Raw genomic sequence first — 10,095 nt, 5'->3', positions numbered from 1 at the left:
TTAGTAACAATGGCTGGAACCCATCTAGGTTGTCTGTTGCGTCTAGGTCCATGATACAAGGCATAGCATGGTGCTCCAAGATTGTAGCTGTGTATCTTGCTAACTGTCTTTTCTGCAGATCGGTTGACTTCTCTGGATTGATGAAACTGTGCTATGTGTGCGGGTGATGGCAATAGGGTGTCAATCTTGCATCTCATCTGTCTTCCATTCAGCAGCTGACTGGGAGAGTATCCTGTAGGAAGTGGTGTCCTTCTATAGTGCATCAGGAACTGTTGTAGTGCAGATTTAGGTGGGAGTGATGATTTCTTCATGGCTTGTTTGAAGGATTGTACTAGTCTTTCAGCTGCGCCATTTGTAGCTGGATGGTAGGGTGCTCCAGTGAGGTGAACAATGCTTCTCTCTTGACACCACTGCTGAAACTCTCCTGAGGTGAAGCTGGTAGCATTGTCAGTGACTATGGCGTGAGGGTATCCAAAGTGTGCGAATATCTCCTCTAAGATGTCTGTGGTAGCTCTGGTAGAAGTAGATGAAGTCCTGTGTATGCATGGATACTTTGAGTAGGCATCTATCATCACTAGCCATTGGCTGCCCATGAAGTTCACTGCATGATCTAAGTGAAGACGACTCCATGGCTTCTCAGGTAGCATCCAGGGATGTATAGGATACTTCTGTGGAAGCTTCTGGTGTTCCGCACAGGCAGTGCACTGTCGGCTTGTCTCCTCTATATCAGAGTCGATGCGAGGCCAATAGACAGCAGTTCGAGCTAGCTTCTTCATTCTTTCCATTCCAAAGTGTCCAAGGTGAAGGATCTTTAATACTTCCTGTTGTAACTTGACAGGAATGACTACTCTGTTGCCATATAGAAGACAACCTTCGGTGATAGAAAGTGAATCTGAGATCTTGTGGAAGAGTGACAGCTGAGTCTCCTTCATCTCTTTGTTACCAGGCCATCCTTCTGCTGTGTAGCGCATTACTGTGGCTAGTGTTGGGTCTTTCTTTGTCTCCTTTGCTAGAACATTGTAGTCTGTAGAGTTGAGCTGTTGTCCAATAGTGTGAATAGTGCATACTGTATCAACATCATCCTCATCTTCTCTTGCATCAAACTCTTTATCAGGTCCAACTGGCAGTCTTGAGAGGACATCTGCATTTTGATGATGCTGGGTAGATCTGTATTCTATGGTGTAGTCATACTGATTTAGTACCAGTGCCCATCTTGCTAGTCTGTTGGCTGCTAGAGCTGGAACTCCTTTGGTAGGTCCTAGAAGTGTGAGAAGAGGTCTGTGGTCAGTTACCAAGATAAACCGTCGACCATACAGGTACTGGTGATACTTCTTTAGAGCAAATATGATTGAGAGAGCTTCTTTTTGTATTTGTCCATATTTCCTCTGTGTGCTGGTCAGTGTTTTTGAAACATTGGCTATTGGTCTCTCACTTCCATCAGGATAACGATGAAATAGTACAGCTCCCAGTCCAGTTTCTGAAGCGTCACATGAGATTCCAATGTCAAGATCTGGGTTGAAGTGTGCTAAGACACTATCAGTTGATAGCATATCTTTCAGTTTGTTGAAGCTCTTTTCTTGTTCAGTGCCCCACTTCCAGGTCTCTCCTTTGCGTGTCAGTTTATGCAATGGTCCTGTGAGTTGTGACAGATTGGGTATGAACTTGCTGTAGAATTGTGTAGCTCCTAAGAAAGATCTTAGCTGAGTTAAGTCTGTTGGGACTGGCATCTGTTGTACTGCATCTGCCTTCTTTCCTTTAGTGATTCCCTTTGAAGTGAGTTTGTGTCCCAGATACTCTACTGTCGGTTGAGCAAAACAGCACTTGTCTTTTCTACATCTGAGCCCTCTTTCTTCTAATCTTTGAAGAAGTCGACGTAAGTTTTGTAGATGGCTCTCTGCATTGGCTCCACTCACTAGTATATCATCTAGGTATACTGCTACTCCTGGGAGGTCTTGTGTCAGTTGCTCCATGATTTCTTGAAAATACCCTGGTGCTGAGCTTATGCCAAAGGGCAACCTCTTCTGTAGTAGTACTCCTCGGTGTGTTGATAGTGCTAGTCGTCGTTGACTTTCTGGTGCCAACAATATTTGATTGTAGGCATCTGCTAAATCAATCTTTGTGTAGCAATAGCCTCCACCTAGTTTTCTGATTAGATCTTCTGGTAGTGGGATAGGTTTCCTATGTGTTTCTAGCTGATTATTGATAGTCTTGGAATAGTCTCCACATACTCTGATCTTCCCTGTAGCTTGACCTGTTGTAGATTTGCGTACAGGTACAACTGGTGTTCCATACTGGTTGAATTGAGTTGGTTCCCATATGCCTTTAGCTACACCTGCTTCGTATGCTTGGTTGAGCTCTTCTGTCAAGGCAATAGGAACTGGTCTGGGTCGACAGAAGACTGGCTTTGTTGAAGGTTTGAAGTTTATCTCTAGTTCAAAGTTCTTGAGACATCCTAGCTCGTCTTTGAATATTTCTGGAAATTCTTTGCACATCTCCTTACACTTGATTTGTAACCTCCCATCTGGCTGGTTCTCTGTGATTGTTGATACAAGGTTCTGTTGTAGCTTGTCATCAATAGAGATGCCTAGTTGCTGTATAGCAGTTCTTCCTAGTAGGTTGAGATCTTGTACAGCACTAATCACAAATGGTAGTCTGACTTCTTTCTGTGCATCCAATTGGGCAGTTAGCTCACATCTGCCAAGCGTCTCTATGAGATGTCCTGAGGCTGATTTGTAGTTAACTGTAGTAGGTTTTAGGTTTGGCTTTCCTAGCTTCTCCCATATTGATTTACAGATGAAGTTGTCACAAGCTCCAGTGTCCAGTTCAAGTGTGAAGTTGTCTCCCTCCAGTTTGATGTTTTCAGCAAGTTTCACCATCTTGGTTGATGTGCATTCTATCATCTTTACTGGTTTTCCTGCTGTAGATGATTTCTTTTTCTTGCATGCTCTTTCTATGTGACCTTGTTGACAACAAAAGTTGCAGGTGGCTGCTTTGAATCTGCAGTCATCCGCTGTATGGTTAGTTCGGTCACATCTGTAGCATAGCTTTCCTTCCTTCTGCTTGTCAGGTGTAGAGTTGTTTTTCTGGAGTGGTTTGTATCTTGATTTCTGTTGAGCAACCTTGTTGACTTTAGACGAGTTTCCATAAACTGTCTCTTTGGCAACTTTAGCTGCTTCTTCTGTTTCCTGTGCTACCTGTATAGCTTTGTTGAAGTTGAGTTCATTGTCCTTGACCTTGAAGAGAGATTTGAGAACTGCTTCATTGTTTACAGAGCAGATAAATCTTGTTCTGAGAGCCTCATCTAATGGATCTGTAATGTCTATGAAGGCACATGTAGTTGCATCTTGACGAATTCTGGCAGCTAACTCTTGAATAGTTTCTCCAGGTTTCCTCTGCATGTCACTCCAATACTTGTAACGCTCTCTAACAATGAAGCGCTTAGGGTCATACTGGTCTTTGAGAAATTCCAGTATTTCATCCATGTTGAGGTCGTTGATCTGCTTGGGTGTTGAAAGCTGAGCTGCCATATTACTAAGCTGCTTGTAGAGTGTAGGCTGTTGGTTGGTGAGAAAAGTGCCAGCAATCTTGTCTTGATGAATAGAATTTGCTGCAATGAAGGTGTTGAATCTGTCTATGTAATCTGTTAGTAGCTCTGCTGTTGGGTCAAAACCTGGGAAGGCTGGAACAGCGGTTGCAGCCGTTTCTTGTTTCCGTTGTAGGTTTTGTAGTAGTAGCTCCATCAGTTTCTTATTCTCCTCCATTCTTTCATCTTGCTGACGTCTGTATTCCTCTTGTTGCTGCTTGAACTCCTCATGCTGCTGTTGTCTATGCTCTTCTTGCTGACGTCTGTATTCCTCTTGCTGCTGTCTCTGGTCCTCCTGCTGCTTCTGCATTAGCTTGATCAGGTCTGCTACTTCTGCCATTGTAGTGGTGCAATTTTGAACAGTTACTCTTGTAATAAACTAGAACTCTTTGTATCGATTTTATCAATGATAAAATCTGAACAAAACTCTTTGTAACTGTTCAAAAGAGAAATCCTTGTCGCCAATTGGCTTCTGTTATGTTTCTGCACAGAAGCAATCAAATAGAGTATTAAATTAGAGAAATGTGGTTTATTGCACTCTCCAGAGACAACTGATTTGATAACAGAAAACCCAAGTATTTATATGTTTGGTCATAGAAAAGCTTTGTAAAAAGCTACAAGCATTATTAATAGCTATAATGAGACAGTACTATATAATATTAGCTTGTATAAAGCTTTAGCTAATAAGCATAATGTTTGTTGGCAAAGTACCAATAATACTTGGCACTTGCATGACACCTGTCATCTATAAACATTGCAAACAAAACCAAAACAAGCAAACGTTCAAAGCACTTAGACATTAAGTATCACTACATACGCCAGGAAATCATGAACAACCATGTTCAAACTAAGCATTGTTACACCAATCATATGGTGGCTGCCATTTTCGCGAAACCACTTTGTCGAGATCAATTCCAGAAACTCAGAGACATGCTAGGTGTAGTGTAGGTCGTTAGATGTTTGGCCGGTTAGGTAGGTTAGCCAGCAGTATTTTACATTGCTATTAATTTGTATTCCCTGATTAAAATTCTACAACTAAGGGGGAGTAGTATTGTGAATAATAGTTTTTCAATTTTCATTATACATAGCTTTGGTATGCTTTGTTTTGAAATTGTCTTACCTTGCCTTGTCGTTAGTACCTTCCCATAATGAGTTGTAATGTTCGCTTCCCTTCACCGTGCTAACGGCTTTAGTATAATAAAAGTATTGCCGCTTTCAATTCAAGAATTACAATACTGTTAGCAATTGATGTACTTCAAATGACATGACAATTAATTTACAAAAATTAAACTTTTTTCTTTGTAACACTCATAAGAACCTTTGATACAAATTTTCTCTCAAATTGAATAGCTAATCAATCTATCACTGGTAGACGTGAGGCAAATTTGCTAGAATTTATTTTGACTGGTCGCCTCTCTTAGAGTAATCATGTTGACACTATTTGTAATAAGGTCACTAACTCATTGACCCTGTTTTAGTTTTGCAGCCTGGCATAACTCAAAGCCTGCCATAGCCTTTTATCATGAGTTTATATTTTGCTATATTATTTATAGTATACACATTATTATAATCTAGCTGCAAGGTTCGTCACTAATGGCATACTTTTGTTGCAAAAAAACATTTCGCATAATTGCAAATCTACATAATTTTCCAACATACCTTATTCTATCTTTCCAAATCTTTGCAGTTTCTTACTCTGCCTATGCTAAATGTTTATTTTACATCAATTAAATGTTTTAAAGTCTTTCATGGTTTGTGTCCTCATTTTTTACATGACAGTTACTGGTTTTTGAATCATTTCAAGTTAAGTGATATGAACAGATTATAAAGAAAACTGCCGGTTCCCTTTGCTTCTCCGCAAGACAAGCGTCAAATAAATAAACGCGCTGATTTTTGAATCACTAGAGAATATATATTTTATTATAAATATATATAAATACATGAAGCTAAAGAGTATACGTACAAAGAACAATCATGCAAAGAACCTGCACACTTTCTGCAGAATGATAACGCTCTCCTTCTTTTATAATGATCCCTTTTGTGTTAGGCGCCGTCCCTTTGCGTTATTTATCACTCATTCGATCGAGCCGACTCATCGGTGACTAAACCTTCTCCGATGGCAGAAAGGCTCAGTCTGGTGATGCAGGTGGCCGTGCGGTCAGTCTCCCCGACTCTGGTCACAGCGCTTCTCTGTAACAATACTGTATACAACAATAATTGTTGTGTACAGTATTGTATACAATACTGTTAATTAACAAATAATTGTTAATTATTAACAATGATTTTGAAAACATCAAATATCTAACACTTTTATTAAACCAAAACTTTAAGAACTAACATGACTCCTCAGAGATATCTTTGTTTGACAAAGTTATGTTTACATACTAGTTAACTAACAGCTCATTGAGTAGACAGAGTGAATATGTCCATACTTACAGTTATCACTCTTTAAAGAGCATATAGTTTTTTTTAATTAAAACAGTGGGCAAAACAAATTAATAGTAAATACAGTTGTATAAAACATGCTTTTATTTTATATTCAACCTCCAAGCTATAGGCAGCAGTATTCACTAAAAGCCCAAGTTCATATCATTAATAAACAATTACTGAACAACAAATACAATTTATTAATTTTGTAGATGTATATATTTGACTAAAAAAATTTCTGTACAAAACAGAAATTCTATTTTAGTGTGTTGCAGAATTGCTTTACTCAGTGATAAATTTTTAATCTTGATGGCTAAAAATTTTGACATTGTAAGTTCATTCTTTAAAAAAAATTTCACAAAAAATATAACATTTTGCATGTTTAGAGTTTGAAACAAATCATAAGCTCAATTATTTAAAAAATCTGAAATTAGTAATACGCCAAGATTTTGAGAGCTAATGATATTACTCAAGGATGCAAACGTACAGCAAAAACTTTGCTTAGAAACTAGTAAACTGCCAGCTTCTTCAAGAGACAGAGTGAATATATACATAGGTATAACTAGAATTATACCTGTATACATAGCATACTACTATTTCAGTTAGTACGTCATTCGTAACAAAGCCAATAGTCAGTTCACGTCGGATAAAACACTTTTCAACTTTGACGGATATTGAGACATAACTACAGCATGAAGCTAACAAAAGTATTTGCTAAAGACAAGAGATTAGACTTCCTGCTCACAGATACTCTATATATAGCAAGTATGTATAATTCTTTCTTGGATGATATTTAGAATTAAAGAGGCTGTCTTATTTGAAAGAAATATAGATCCTCGTGTTTTAGGAATAAAATTTTCTGTAGCCATCAGATTTTGTGCCTAAAACATTGCGTATATATATATAGCCCATGAGAATAAAACTTTAGATATGGAACTGATGTCTTTTATAAGATAGTTTGTAGTTAGATTGCTTCTGATTTTGCAGGAATGAGAAGCTCTTAATACCAAACTAGTAGACCGGGGAAAATGTCATGGTTGTCTATTTTTTGTTTAATTACCACTATTTAACTCAGGCAATCGACAGCTCATGTTAGTCTTCCGTTGATCATTAACAAATCTGAGAAAAACCCACAATGACTTTCCAGAGCAAACAAAATGATATAATATTTAATAACTCTAAAAAGTACGTGAGCATATTCAATGAAATTATTTTTTCTTTTATTCTTAAAATCAGCTATAAATTCAGAGCTGACACTTTAAAAACTAGAAACATTACACTGTCATCGCTTCAATTTGTTAATTGTTTCCGTTTGTCTTAAATTTTATATTAATGAAATATTTATCTAGGTCAGTCGGTCTCGACCAAAAGAACATAAAAAGCACATTCACGCAATTTTTGCAAAATATTTTTCATGAAAAAAATTATCCTTACTCTATAAATAAGCAAAATCTCAAACATAAAATGTCCTAGCAAATAAAATTTTAAAACGCTCCGAAACATATCTGATTTAAAGTATTAAAACTGCTAACTTTTGGCAGAATACACTTTAACTAACAGTTTGTTGATATGTAGCATTAGACCAAAAATTTATAGCCTCAACTTGCCAGTCTTTACAATACAATTGCGCTTATGCAAAGATGGTACCTATAATAAAAATTGCATCTGTATTCAAGGATACAACATGGATGCCTCTCTAGTTCTGACAGATGGGCACAAAATTAGAAGATAATGTAAGCGTTCAAAATAAAGTTTTTGCTTTTTACATCAAAAAGGATTTGTGCGCAAAACACCGTAAAGTAGTTCGGGACTTTACTGCTTTTAGTTAAAAGAGATATGCTGTGACCAGGCAATGCATTACACTGATGCAATTGAAAATGAGTTGGCAATACAATTTTACAATAACAGCCACAAAAGGAGCTAGAGAAAGTTTAATAGTTACTCAAAAAGCTGCTATGAATTGTCAATTTACTCAACGGTGTTGTAGCAGTTGTTTTGACCAGTCAAAGTTGTCCAAGTTAACAAATTTTATAGATTGACAGGTACTTGACGCGTTCATGCTAAACTGCCACAGCTAATGGCGCTTTTTCATTAAGTAGAACTTTTTTGATTAGACTATGATTAGGTATGTTACCACATACCTAATCATAGTCTGGATAACAATCTTATAACCTAATTTTAAAATAGGTACCAACAAATTTAATATTTTGCAAAAATTATGCAGAAAGTTTCAAAACTCATTATATAATCTGCCAAATATAATTTTAATAAAATTTTTACTGTTAAAGAACTAGAACAATGTTCATTTTTATGGTAAATTTTGACAACAAATAAATAGAAAGTCAGAGCTATAACTGTAGTAAATTTCTGTAAGAAGTGAGTTACAGAGTGTTGAACAGACTTTTCAATATATTAACTTTCTTGATTAACAATGAAGACAATATGATGGTATCAAAGCAACACAAATAGGGATTGGCGAACTCTTTTCTGGTAATAAAGATGTTAATATCTACAGTAATAGTAGCAAATAACCACTTTTAAAAAGCCTATCTGCACAACAAAATATGTATCATCAGAACTTTCCATTTTCCTGTCTATTGTGATGTTTTTGTACTTGTACATCTGCATGGTATCCACTTGTCTTTGCACATTTGATAAAACACATTAACACAAGATGATTTATTCGCACAATTTTGACTTAAGCTCGCATAGAGTAAAAAGTAGACTATCAAATATTTATTAATAATTCTCACTATTATTACTGTAATCAAATGTTTATGTGCGAAAGTTCAGAATAAGTTAAAAAGAATTAAATGAATGATTAAATGTTTACTCACCATGATCAAATGTTTGCCACTCTGATTCAGCCAATAGTCGCTGTTGGCTGTGTTCATTTTTCAACACTTTCCAATCAAGAGAGTTGTTTTCTAATAGCAGAAAATCTGAGCTAAAATCGCAACAAATATAGACAACAATTAAAGGTATAGATGCTATTAAAGATTATATGTCATGTAATATATATTATTAAAGATATAGAATGTATTTAAACACACAATGAAAAGCTCTACTCAGCTGAAATATTTTGCCGCCATAATAGGTGAACTGAACTAAAAGCTGCTTGTTGGTATGTGTATAGATTAAGTAAGTTTGAAAAGTTTATCTTAGGATAATGATGGCTGGTGAAGACTGTTAATAATATAGCCATTCCCCTGATGAGTTGAAAGGTCAAGGTCTTTGAGGTTGAAACTTTTTGAAAAGTTTGTAGTGAATAGAGTTGTTTGGCTAGTAGACTCTGAAGTTCAAAGGCAAAATAAGCACAACTCTGTTATGTCGATACTACTTGCAACGAGTAAGACACTTTGGGCCCTGCTATCTACTTATTTACAGCTCGACCAACAACATGCCAAATAATTCTTTAGCACCAAAAACTCAAGTGATTGCCTTTTTAGCAAATTCAATAGTAGAATAAAAATGAAACAACTGATTAAATTAGTTTTAAAACAAATACATGAGTAAGCAGTAAAAAATACCCTAGCTAACAAATATAGGGTTTAATAAATTATCAAATAGTCCTTACCATTTTTTTGTGTCGAACTAAATTTTAAAATCAAAAAATTGTGTAAATCAGTGAATCAAATATATTTTACGAGAGTCACAAGTGATAGCCATTACTGCTGGACACACTGTATTAGAGTCTTGAACAACTTGGTGTGAGCATGTTTATTACCCGGCAGGTGTTGAGACTTCATCAATGGCTGTTAACTGTTTTCATAAGTCAAAATAAAATCTCGTGTTTGCTTGTTTGTCTAGTATCTTTTGTTTTGAATATGTTTAGTAAATTTAATATTAAATTATTATTATTACCTGGTTTACTTAGAAACATGATTAATGCGTTTTCAGAGACCAACTCTTGAAAAGTATTTTTCCTACAATTAGGGCGATATAAAGCTGGTGTTTTCAATAATTCATTTAGTACTGCGCTTGGTTTTGATGATTTTGTAGAAGTTACTTTCTCTCTTTTTAAAATTCACTGTAGATTAATGCTCGCCTTTTTAATAAAATATGAAGTATTACTCTGAAATACT

Source organism: Watersipora subatra, chromosome 2, assembly GCF_963576615.1.
Source record: "Watersipora subatra chromosome 2, tzWatSuba1.1, whole genome shotgun sequence".
NCBI classification, from domain to species: Eukaryota; Metazoa; Bryozoa; class Gymnolaemata; order Cheilostomatida; family Watersiporidae; genus Watersipora; species Watersipora subatra.
This window is presented reverse-complemented; position numbering follows the sequence as displayed.